The 12,818-nt window shown below is 39.9% G+C and overlaps 1 protein-coding gene across 3 annotated transcripts in view; it reads right to left on the bottom strand.

Moving 5' to 3' along the window:
• Positions 1-12,818, bottom strand: part of NEIL1 (nei like DNA glycosylase 1) — an 824,101-nt gene that overhangs the window by 426,559 nt on the left and 384,724 nt on the right. The gene's annotated exons all lie outside the window — the stretch shown is intronic.

The raw sequence follows: 12,818 nt of genomic DNA, 5'->3' as shown, positions 1-12,818 counted from the left end.
AAGATAAATAAAATATGATGGCTGGATGGATGCATTTATAACTAAACTTTTGGAATAAACTTCCCCTACATGCTAAGCAATGCAACTCACTATCTTCATTTAAACATAAACTAGATGACTGGATGGGTATCCACAAATTTACTCCAGCACAGACCGGTATGGCCCTCCTGGAGAAAGAAGGTGCTGCCTGAGGGAGGGTATTGGCAAGGTGAGAATGGTCATGATAATCAGTTGCCTTGGAATATCTCTAAATCAAATACTCCTTGTATGTATACTATACGCACACAGACACATTTAGAATGCATTCAGTGTTATACACACACACGTGTGTATATATATATATATATATATATATATATATATATATATATATATATATATATATATACACACACACACACACACACACACACACACACACACACACACACACACACACACACACACACACACACACAAACACAAACACAATAAGAATATAAGAATAGCACTAAGGAAAATAAAGTCAGTAAAAGCAGCAAGTTCAGATGAGGCCACAGCAGATATGATAAAGATGCTGGGTGAGATAGGGGAGACATGGCTCCTGAGGATACACACAGCAGTGTGAAGACAAAGGTGTATCTCAGATGACTGGAGAATAAGCATACTCATGCCACTGTACAAGAACAAAGGGGACATTAGGTTTAATGTTGTTGTTTTTTTTTTTGTAAACATACTTTACCGTAAGTGCTTTTTCGGTGAAAGCGCTTTCGGTAAAGTATGTTCGGTGATAATGGATTCCGACTTGGATCCCATTCATAAAACTGAAAGACAAAAAGACTGAATCTCAAAATACCTAAAACTCAAAATGTTGAAAACATCTGTAATGTAGTGGGCAAGCCCTCCTGCACCCCCTCATGTGGGGGGCTGTGCCCCCCACGCCCCATGCTAATTATATATATGAACTCCAAGATCGTACAACAGTGGAGAAGGGGCAAATTCCATCCTTCAATATTTTGAGTACATTGCAATGTCGAGCATCTTCCCATCTGACACAAACACACACCCACTAGCTTATGATTATGAAGGGATGGCCTGATCTTCATAAGGAGTGCCCTGCATAGAGGACATGCCCAATTTCATCTTATAGAAGATCATCTGAAGTGTGGTACTCATATTTACGATGACAGCCCTTCAACCTCTGAGTCTATTCATAAACTTGGGTCGGTGTTGTAGTAGACATGACATTTACATCTCTGTGGGTAGGACAGTGAGATACTACAATCTATCCACAGTGTGAAAAAACAGTGACTGTTACTACTGAGCATGGTCAGTCAAACTAGTAAGCACCCAAACAGCAAAAAAGGAACACACAAATGTAATTCAGCCAAAGTTCCACAAAGATCTAGGCACATTTTTTGACAGAAAGCAGCCAATGTGGTAAATATGTTGAAACTTTTGTTGGCCCTCTGTGATAGTACCTTGAGATGAGCTACCAAATCCTGCTCACCTAATGAAAATGATTAATCCTGTTTATGGTTTACCTTCTTCCTGTGCTAGGACTAAGTCAAGGTACTGTTGAGTGTCACTGGGGGCAATCTTAACAAAATCTTAAAAGAAAGAATTCTAAGCTACTTTCTTAGTGTCACAATTCGAACAACTACCTCCTTAGTCTTGAGGAATCTGTTCAACCAATGTCAGGAAAAGTTCCTTCAATGCATGCTAATAAATGCTTGTATGGACACTTTAGGGGACATCACAGAACTAAGACTCCTCTCCAAGGGAGGCTGTAAAAGGCTGGGTGAGGGATCTCTGTTTTGTCAGACAGAAGGCAGAATACTGATCAGCAATCTAAGTCTGAAAAAGAGAACAAGCATGAACTGCAGTACCTCCTGAATGGGCTGTCTACACACTACAGATATTTAGATAAATGCCCTGTACAAGTATGAAAGAACCAAAAACCTTTGCTGAAAAAAGAAAACTGGAGGAAGTACTTTCAGTGTGGATTGAGGAAGAAACCCCACCCATGACTACAAACACTTCAGAACATATTTATTTTAATCTGTTGACCAAGAAATTCCTCTGAGCAACATCCCATTTACAAGGAAAGCCTATGAATAAACACTAACATCCAAGATGTATTGCAAGATAAATAAAACAGTAACAATTCAGTAAAATACAGAGCATTATAACAACTGAATACTCTTAGGTTCATAGGTGTGTACTAGGCTACTGGCCCTGGAGCCGTTATAAGCCTAGCCCATAGAAGTGCCCTGGCATTGTGCTGCCCGATGTTAGTTCACAGTGTCTCTATTAACTAGAGCTACTGGAGTGATCCCGGGGGGGGGGGGGTGAACTTTCTATTTCCCATTACTCATCAAAATTTTTCTTTAAGAGGGCCAGTGAGGTGCTCTGCTTGATGTACATGGGAAGTCTATTCCACAGCATGGTCAGTCTCTGGGTTATGAACCTGTCCCTCCAGCATGTTCTGTTGATTGTGGTAATGAGGTTGAGGTCTCTAGACTGTGTGGTGCAGAGGAATTAGGATTTCTTTAGATGTAGTATTTCTAACAGAGCTGGGTCAGACATGGCTTTGTAAGTCAAGCAGAGACTGCCTCTTAGTAGACGATATGAGACAGAGAATAGCTGGAGTTTTTTGAGTCTGTCCATGTAGGACATGTGTTTAAGGCCTAGGATCCACTTCGTGAGGTACATTTGTGGCCTCTCCAGCTGTTGCAGGTGTCTAGTAAGGTAAATGCCAAATGGGGCATTATAATCGATGACTGGTCTAATGAGGGAAGGAGAGACAGAGAGATGATGATGACCTCTTTCTTCCTGGATGCAAAACCCTTGGTAATGAGATGTGCCACATAGAAGGACTTTCTGATCACAGTGGCAATGTGGTGGTCGAAGGAAAGGTTTCTGTTAACCTGTGCCCCAGATCTCTTATAACGCCTTCATTGTTCAGTGGGGTCCCATTAATGTGGTAATTAGTGGGAATGGAGTTTTTCCCAAAGGGGGTGACGACACATTGTTTGGCATTAAGCTTAAGGCCATGGTTTCGACACCAGTCATTGGTCTCAGTGAGGCCTTTCTGTAGGATGCCTGCATCACTTGGGGAGTTAATAATGGCTTCCAGCTTGTAGTCGTCTGTGAACATGGTCAGCCACAGTCTCTTCATGTTAGCCTGGACTTCTGAGAAATAGATGCCAAACAGGAGAGGACCTAGGACCGATCCCTGTGGGACTCCACTAGTGACTGGTCAGCAGTCTGACTTGGAGTCTGCTACTTTCACACTGTGAGTTCTGTGAGCCAATTTGCAACCCACATAATGATACAGGGGTTGATGCCTAGTTTGGCGAGTTTATCAATAATTCCTGAGTGAGGAATGGTATCAAAGGCCTTGGCCATATCGAGGTAGGCTGTATGAACTGCCTTACCCTCATCCACAGCTCTGGTGACCGACTCAAAGAAGTCAACCAGGTTGAGCAGGCATGCTCTACCTTTCACAAATTGCGTGGGATCTAGAGTTTGTAGATTCCCTATTTCCTTGTTAATTAGGTCCATGAGGATGTGCTCCTAGCCTTACATATTAAACTTGTCGGGCTAATGGGGTGATAGTTCTCAGGGCCTGTAGTCATTCCTCCTTTGTGGAGAGGGATGGCTGTAACAATGCACCATTTGGTAGGGACAAAGCCAGCGGTGAGGGTGTGACTGAACAGAGCACACAGATGTGGTGCCAGTCTCATGGAAGCTGTATTCTTGGGCTTGGACAATGCAACTTTAACCTGTGCTGCAGTAATGCTGGATGCCTGGCATTCTTCCGATGTTGTGATTGGTCCTTTAAAGGGAAGAGCAGGGTAAAGTTGACTCTAAATCTGTTGGCCAGAATGTTGGCAATATCTGTTGACTCAGTATAGCAGGTACCATTATGCAGTAAGAAGAGATAGACAAAACACAGGTACCAGATGAACATACCATTATGCAGCAACTCAGAGCAAATCTGGGTATTGCCGTGGAAATTCTTGATATAACTATAGAAGGGTTTGTGGTTGTTTTTAATGTCTGCCGCAATTCTACCTTCATAGCTGGTTTAGAGGTTTTGATGAGGGATCTCGACTTTTTGTTGAGACTAATAAGGGAGCTTTTCCAGTCTTGGGACTTCACCTTTTTCTGCAACAGTTTCTTGGTTTCTTGTTTCTGTTGGTTATGGCTAGTTCCATGCATTTATATACATGTTCATACAGTGCATTGGTCTATGATTCGGCAGTCATGCATCTATTTTCCATTAGCATGGGCACCGTGAAGTTAGCCACCTCTGTTTTTAAGAGCCCAGAGTCAGCTTTGGAGAAGTTTTTTGTGATGGTTAAAGTTGTGGGGGTGTGGGTGAGATGTGGATTTCCATGGTGATTAGTTTGTGGTCGGCTCTAACCAAGGAGGAATTGACTATTGGTGTAGAGCAATAGCTGCCCATGTTAGTAATAACCAGGTCGAGGATGTTGCTTCCTCTACTGGGGGTAAGAATGAGCTGGTCCAGGGCATTAGAACTGATGAATTCCAGGAAATGTTGAGCCAGTGCATTGGTGCATGAGTAGTTTTCCATGTTGATGGAGGGGTAGTTGAAGTCACCTAGTATGTGAGTGTTTGATTGGATTTTAATAGCTTCCAGGGTGCTTAGGAACATGTAGTGAGAGTCTTAGGACAAGGTTGAGGACCTATATCAGGCTATGACCTGAATCGCCGTTTTACCCAATGTTAGTTGTACCTGAAGTATCTCAGGTGTGTTATGCTGTGCTACTAGTCTACAGGTGTGCATATCCTTTATGAATATGAAGACACTACTACATTTGGAGCTTCGGTCCATGTTCTGGGGCCGAAAGGTGTGGAATGAGTTATAGCCTGGTAGCGCAGGGGTGCTTTCTGTTGCTTTAAACCAGGTCTCCGTTACAGCACAAATGTCGATGTTCTCCATTTTGAGGAGTGCTTTGAGCGAGTGCATCTTGAGATTTAGACTTCTAGCATTCACCAGCATGACCCTCAGACTGCATTTATTTATAGCTGTTACGGTGATAATTTGGTCTTTGGAACACCGCCTAAAAAAGGCACTATAGGGGTGGCAAGAGCCTTAGCCAGTACCCGGAAACCCAGGAGTGACAGATGTAGGCCATCTCTGACAAAGCATCGAGGTCTGTCAATCATGTCATCCCAAGCAGACAGATACTAGATCCACTTAGAATGACACCAAAAACTTAGCCAACTGTTGAAGTCAATCATTTTCTGTTTGTACTGCGGTATCATTCTGGGCGATGGTATGATGCTGCACAGGGCTAGGGTCACACCTGCCTGGGCCACATAATCCAACAACTCCACCATGCGCGTCTCAAGTCATTCACACCCACATGGACAATGACAGAGTTGTACTTGTTGTGGAGTGACCCGAATGCGTGTGCTATGTGTCGGATTCAAGCACCTGATAGACAGCTGACGGTTACCTTCTCCTTATTCAACCTAGTGAGTGGGACATCAGTGTGCCAAACTACTGAGTTACCTATGATTATTGTATTGGGGAAGCTGTTTTGGCTTAGGTTGAAGGGCACACTGTGTAGGTGAACTATGTGTCTTGTGGTTTGTGCTGTGTTGTGGTGATCAAGTGCGTTTCTGCCTTGGAAGTCTCTGCTGTTTGGGTAGATTTCTATTGAGAACCTCAGTGAAGGTGGGTGTATGGTTTGTGTTTTTATGTCAGAGCTGTGATGGTGGGTGTTCTGGAGGGCTATGTGTTTCATGTGGTGTGGTGCAGGTGCTGACCATCTCCTCTGGACCAGCTATTCTGGTCTTAGCTGAAGAGTGCACTGATTCCAATTTGGGAGATATAAGTACATCTCTCACAAGTCTGAGTATTGGGAGGTAAGAGGAGAGAGTTGTCTGTATACATGAGGCAGTTGCTACACTACCTCAGAATGCCCAAGTTCACCAGGTTAATAGGGAAAAGCACAGGGAACAGACCTTTAGACATGCCAGGAGGGATGGTCATCATTACTAAGTACTGGAGCTGTTTCCATATACGACGTCTAGTGCTGATAGCACTTATGCGTGTTACAATAATTGCTACAAAAAGCCTGATGAAGTACTAGGTAAATAAGCTAAAGTGCATGACAGAAGAGAACTAGCAAGATCTAAGGGAAAAAAATTGAAGAGCAGACCTTCTGGCACTGGTAATAGTTTACCCCAGCTTAGCGGCGCTTTGCGGCACTCGAACCCACGTAAACACGGGCTTTTAAACCAGAAAGTTGAAAGGAATAGAAAAACTGCCCAAACGGCCAAGAAACTGCAATTTCAGAGCCAGAAGCCACTCTTGAGGTAGATAGGCTGCCTAGTGCTTAGCACTCCAACTGATAAGCAGGAATGCTTCCCTCTAACACAGAAAGGTCTGGGGAACTCAGAAACCTACAAAACAGTGCTGGATACAGCAAATCTGTATCTGGACTACTCTAGAGGCGGGAAACAAGCTCAGAACTTTTCTTTTGCAGAAAAAAAAACAGTTAAAACTTTAATAAAAATACTTTAAATGCAGTATACGCTAGCACACTTGAGTGTGTAGCAATATTAAAGCAAATACAGTTAAAAAAAAAAAAAAACGACAAGTCAAGTGCAGAAAACAGTATAATCAGAACAAATCAAAATGGAGGCACTTAAAAGTCTCTCATTCTCCTTTCTGTTGGTCTTGTAATCTGCAGGACATCAAAACTGTATCTGCGGAGCTTAAACAAGCGCAAACCCGCACAAACACAGGGTTTTAACCCAGAATGTTGAAAGGGATAGAAAAACTGCCCAAACGGCCAAGAAACTACAATTTCAGAGCCAGAAACAACTCCTCTTGAGGTAGATACGTTACCTAGTGCTTACCACTCCCACTAATGAGCTGGAAGGCTTCCCTCTAACACAGAAAGATCTGGGGAACTCAGAAACTTACAAAACAGTCCAGGATACAGCAAATTTGTATCTGGACTACTCTAGTAACAGGAAAAGCAGGAAACAAGCTTAGAACTTTTTTTTTTGCAGAAAAAAACAGTTAAAACAATAATAAAAATACTTTAGATGCAGTGCAAGCTAGCACACTTATGTGTGTAGCAATATTAAAGTAAACACAGTTAAAATAAATGCAATAAAATGAAAAAAAAATTACTTAAATCAAGTGCAGAATGCAATATAATCAGAAAAAATCAAAATGAAGGCACTTCCCTCTTTCTCCTTTCTTTTGCTCTTGTAGTCTGCAGGACACCAAAACTGGATCCACGGAGAACAAGCGCAAACCCGTGCAAACATGGGCTTTTAAACCAGAAAGTTGAAAGGGATATAAAAACTGCCCAAAACAGCCAATGAACTACTATTTCAGAGCCAGAAACCACTCCTCTTGTGGTAGGTAGGCTACCTAGTGCTTACCACTCCAACGGATAAGCTGGATAGCTTTCCTCTAACACAGAAAGGTCCGGGGAACTCAGAAACTTACAAAACAGTCCTGGATACAGAAAATCTGTATCTGGACTGCTCTAGTAACAGGAAAGGTAGGAAACAAGAAGAATAGTAATCTGTGTATACATAGACAAAAATCATTGATAGATTTTGTACACAAACAGATTCATCAATGCTACTGTGACTGTTTGCTGTTTCAGCAGCCTGGAAAAAATCATTAAGTATATTAACCTCAACAGTGGTGCTGTGGTAAGTTTAAGCTTCCTGAATGCTAGGGTCTTCACCAAGCATTCTAAAAAAGAGTTAACTTACTCAGAGCAGCAGTGAAATAGGGGTATGGGGCTTTGAGACCTCTGCCACAAAAATGCTTTAATGAATACTTGCTAACATTAGTATTTTCATACTACCTGTGCAATGTTTGTGTTCATCTTTCTGTCATTAACCTGATTTGGTCATTCTAAAAGCAGATCAAGTACAAAAAGCATGCAGAGACATGACAGTACATAAAATTGTGGATGACTAATCAGCATTAAACAGAAAATTAAAGTTATGTACTCAACATAATGATAGTGTTGTCTGCTTCCGTCCTTCTTCAACAGCTAGGTCTTTGGATTCAAATTGGACCAGACTTTGGCCACTCTTAAGCTTTGAATCCAGTGCCCCTTACCTATAATCCCCTTGTATTGAGCAAATTTACTTCAGATCAGGTTTGCCCATGATACCACAGAAAAAAGTAACTTCCCCAAATTTAACAGAAGACTAACAGAAGACTGACAAAAGAACTTAAAGAAAGAAACCCTCTGTCATGCTTAGGCTTGAAATAAAACCTGTGGTAACTACACACAGCTCAGCAAGGTCACTCCAGGAATGAATAAAAGGAATAATAAGGATGGGGGAGGGAGGAAGGGAAGATGAAGAATGGAAGCAGACAACACAGATCTATCTGTATGGTGAGTACATCACTTTTTATCTGCTGTTGTCTCTTCTGTCCATTCCTCAATGGATGGGACAGATTCCCCAGCTATCATAACTATTGAACAATCTCACAGGATATTTTGGAGCACAGTTGAACCAAAGGAAGCTCTTGACCTTGATTCCAAATACAATTTACAATCTAAAATGAAGGCCAAATAAAGACCAAAGGGAAGGGCTCTGAATTGGTAATGACTGGATCTCTGCCAGAAGCAAAGGAACCGGAGTCTCCTGGATTGTTTGTCCATCTTTATGTGGTAGTACGCATCCTGGAGGTTGTTCGGACACAACCTTTTGTTTTTCCTTAGTAAAGAAAGAATAGACTGTACTGTGACCATCTGAGACTTAATTTGTCTTACAAATTTGTTTAGATGTCTGAGGTCCAAGACTGGCGTTAGGACCCCATTTTTCTTTGCCAACAAAAAGAATCTTGAGTAAATTCTGGATCTTCTCTGGTGGGACCTCTTGGATGACTCACTTCTTTAAAGTTTCCTTATCTCTGAAGCAGTTGCTTCCCTTTGTAAGGGTGGAACATCAGGAAGTTTCTTTACAGGTATAGGGGAAGAAGTGCAAGGAATGAGATAGCCTCTGTTTATTATCCTCTGCACCGATATATCATGGGTGATGGATGTCTAGGTTGTCAGGTACAGGGATAAGCTCCCCCTCCCAACATTCTGTAGTGCTAGTACAGCCTCTTGGAGAAGGGACTTTGAAAGCCCTGGTTCTGAAGAGTCCCTATGCCTTGAGGGCAAAGTCCACTATTAGAGTCCCCTAGCCCCACCTCAGGGACTCTGCCTCCAGAAGTGTCGGGAATGAACCCTTGTGATTTACAGAATCTAGGCTTCTTCTCCCCCTTTTGATTTCTAAGAAGGTCCTTTGAGGGGAAGAAAACTTGATTCCTATGGCAGACAGGGTCCTAGAGTCTTGTTCACTTCTAGAAAATGTTTCCTTCACTTTCAGATCAAAGTGTATCAATCCATCATAATAGGCATTAGTAAAGGACGTTTTAAAATTGATTTTATTTTTCCTTTGTTAACTGGGTTAGACCCACTATCAGAGACCCGTGGTGGTATTTATATTACTAGGGGAAATCTGGCCAAGGCATTAGGGAACATCACCTACTCTTCGGCGTAGGGGGACACATTTGAGTGTGGCATGTCCTGTTTCCATTCTGGGTGCATAGGTGGCCCAGAGAAACAGGAGAAATGGTGAGTGCAAGCCAAGCAGAAAAAACAATGGAAAATGGAGATCTGAGCATGGAGATGATGGAGCAAATAGTAAAAGGTCCAACAAGTGAAGCAGAGGTGGAGGGATCATTTGTACCACAGGAGAAGGCGGTAATGGAGTGGAGGATCGTACTGAAGATTGCAGCAGAAGCAGGAATGGATTTGGAAGACTTGTTTCAGAAGAAAACTGCTCGAGTGAGATGGAAAGTCAACAGCAGTGCAATATTACAACCCACCAATTATGAGGGTTGCTGGATGAATATTTAAAATAACTTATTAATCAAAGTGAGCTGGAGAGCAACATTGCAGCATCCTGGGGTGAAATAATGGGAAAAATAAAACACAAAGAGAATGTTGAGAAAGCAGCAGGAAAAAGGTCTTATGCGAAAACAGTAAAGGAGGATGAAAAAAGGGTAGAGGAGATGAAGGAAACAAAGAAAAAGTTTACAGTGCAAGTAAGCAGCAAAAAAGAAAACGGATTAGACAGGTATGAAGTAAGGAACTCGGTGACTGCACCACTAGGTGTGTTTCAGCTAAAGACATAAGAGTCTTCCTTCTTATTAATACTGAGACGTTTTGTGATATAATATTTGAGACTGGTCAGACCATGGAAAACGTGCTAGAAAAATATGAACAAAAAAAGAATGACAATCCATGGTCAGAGTCGTGAAATCCTTCTATAGAGAAACAAAAAAGAGAATCATGGTACAATTCAGAATGGAAACCGAGGCAAAAGACTTAAAAGAACATTTATTGTGTTTATGTAAAGATGTTACAGACACAACAGAAAAGTAAGATGAAAGAGGTTTATGAACTGGGGGAAAGGAATGTGGGATTATACTAAACACAGAAAATGATAATATGATACACATTCCTAGCGTTATTAATATGAGTGGTAATAGAGGTTTTGTGAAATACAGAGGACAGCCAAAAACTTGTTTTCTTTCTGTAGGAAACATGATCATTTGATCAGTGAATGTGACAAAATAGAATGTTTTATGTGGTTAAACAGAACATGAAGCAAAAAATGTGGTAACACGGGACATGCATGGTTAGAATGTGAATAAAATATGCAAAATATAGAAAAAGAAGATGTACAAAACATAGATCAGGATAAAAATAAAATAGAAAGAAAAGGGAAGACTGAGATGCAAGATACAGAAATAAAAGCAAAAGAAGGGGAGAAAGAAAGGCAGATGTCATTGGACACAAGTGAAGAAGAACATGTGACAGGAAATAAAAATTCTATTGGGAAAAGAGTGAAAAAAAAGAAAAATTTAAAAGTATAATCATAAAAGAAGGCAAAAAAAACTAAAGGATGACAAAGATATTCTACTAACTCCTATTAAAAAAATGACGATTTAAGCTTTAAATGTTAAGAGAAAAATATGACTCTGAGTTAGAATGGTGTGTCTTAATAAATGCTCATATTACTAGACTATAGGATACTAGGTTATTAACAGAGGAAGAAAGGGAACAAATGGAAAAGTTATGGCATGGACCTATCATTTGGAATATGGGAACAGACACTTGTTCAGGGATACTACAACTATATAAAATATTGGATGTTTACTATAGTTGAATTAGGAAAATTACAATATTAGATATAAATGTATATAGAATTATTGTTATATATATGCATGTGTCACAAAGAAGGAGAGATAATGTTTAAAAAGATCTTTAACTATGTTTCTGTTAATATGGCTATAATACTAGCAGAAAAAAAATTAAGAATAATTAAGAAGAAGTAGTGATGTTAAAATAGTAAATGAAATAATGAAATGAGGCAAATTATACATATGGGACAATATACATTGGACTAGTAGAAGAAGTGAGATTAAAAGTGAAATTGATTAATTTTTAGTATCAGACAGTTTAAAAATCTTACAGATGGGATAAAAAAGACAGGATTTTCAGACCATATAGCAATATGCATAAAAGTACATGAGAAAGAAGAATATATAAGAATAGGTAAAGGAATTAAAAGGTTGAATTGAAATGAGTTAAAACAAGATCATAGGAAAGAAACAACTAAGTTATGGAAAGACCATATAGATATGAAAATGTTTTATGAAAATTGGACAAATTGGTGGATATGTCTTAAGGAAAAATATAAAAAAAATGCTTCTTGGAATGTACAGAGAATAAGAGAAAGAAAGAAAAAAACAAACTACAAAACATTAAGTCAGGCAATATTTCAAGAACCAATAAACAAAGAAAGGCATTTTTATGAAAAAGAAATATATGAACTGAATCAAGTACAGATTAATAATTCACTATAAACAAAAATATTGTTTACAAGGAAAAAAACAGGTAGTAGCACCTTATTTAAATAAGTTAGAGAAAGAAAATAAAAAAAGTGATAAGGGAGTTAAAAGACAAACAAGGAAATAAAGCAACAACACAAGAAGGGATATGTGGAATTATTAAAGAACATGCAAGACAATCGTTTATTAAAAAAGAAATGAAACAAAATCAAATAAAATGGCCTCCTAGCACTTCAGCACTGAAGCCCTATGCAGGTTTCATAGCTCTCTCTAACGGAAATGAGCCACTTTATGGGATAATAAACTCTCCCCCAGCTTCCTATCTCTGTAGGAGTCCCACAAGGATATATCCTTGGCCCACTACTTTTCATAATTTTTACCAATGACCTAAGCTCCACAGAAAAAAACAGCCTCAATCATACAATATGCTGATGATGCCTCCCTCATCTGCTCTGCCCCCTCTATCAAGGAACTTCAAGAAAAAAAATCAGGCTGCCCTCCACAATATTGAAAATTTCTTAGCAGTCCATCAGGTCATTCTAATTCCTAATAAAACAAAGCTTATAGTCTTTTACAATATCTCAATAATAAATAACCAACCACCTATCTCCATTTGTTCCTCCAATGGCACAAAAATAGAACCCATTGAACAAACTAAACTTCTCGGTGTCATGACTGACAGTGGATTTAAGTTTGACAAACATATAGCTCTAATGATTAAAAAAATCCATGTAAAAACTTGGTGCCCTCTATAGGGCTAAAGCCTATCTTACCGATCATGCCAGATTTGCAACAGCTAGAGCCCATCTCTTATCTTCCCTGCCTTACTGTTCTCAAATATTTACCAGCCTTCACAAATCTGATTTGAATAACCTTGAATTTTGCTATAACAAAATAGCCAAAT

Source organism: Protopterus annectens, chromosome 7.part0 (genome assembly GCF_019279795.1).
Source record: "Protopterus annectens isolate FY-2018-M chromosome 7.part0, PAN1.0, whole genome shotgun sequence".
NCBI lineage: Eukaryota > Metazoa > Chordata > Ceratodontiformes > Protopteridae > Protopterus > Protopterus annectens.
Note: the sequence above shows the minus strand (reverse complement) of the source record. Positions and strands in the feature narration are given on the sequence as shown.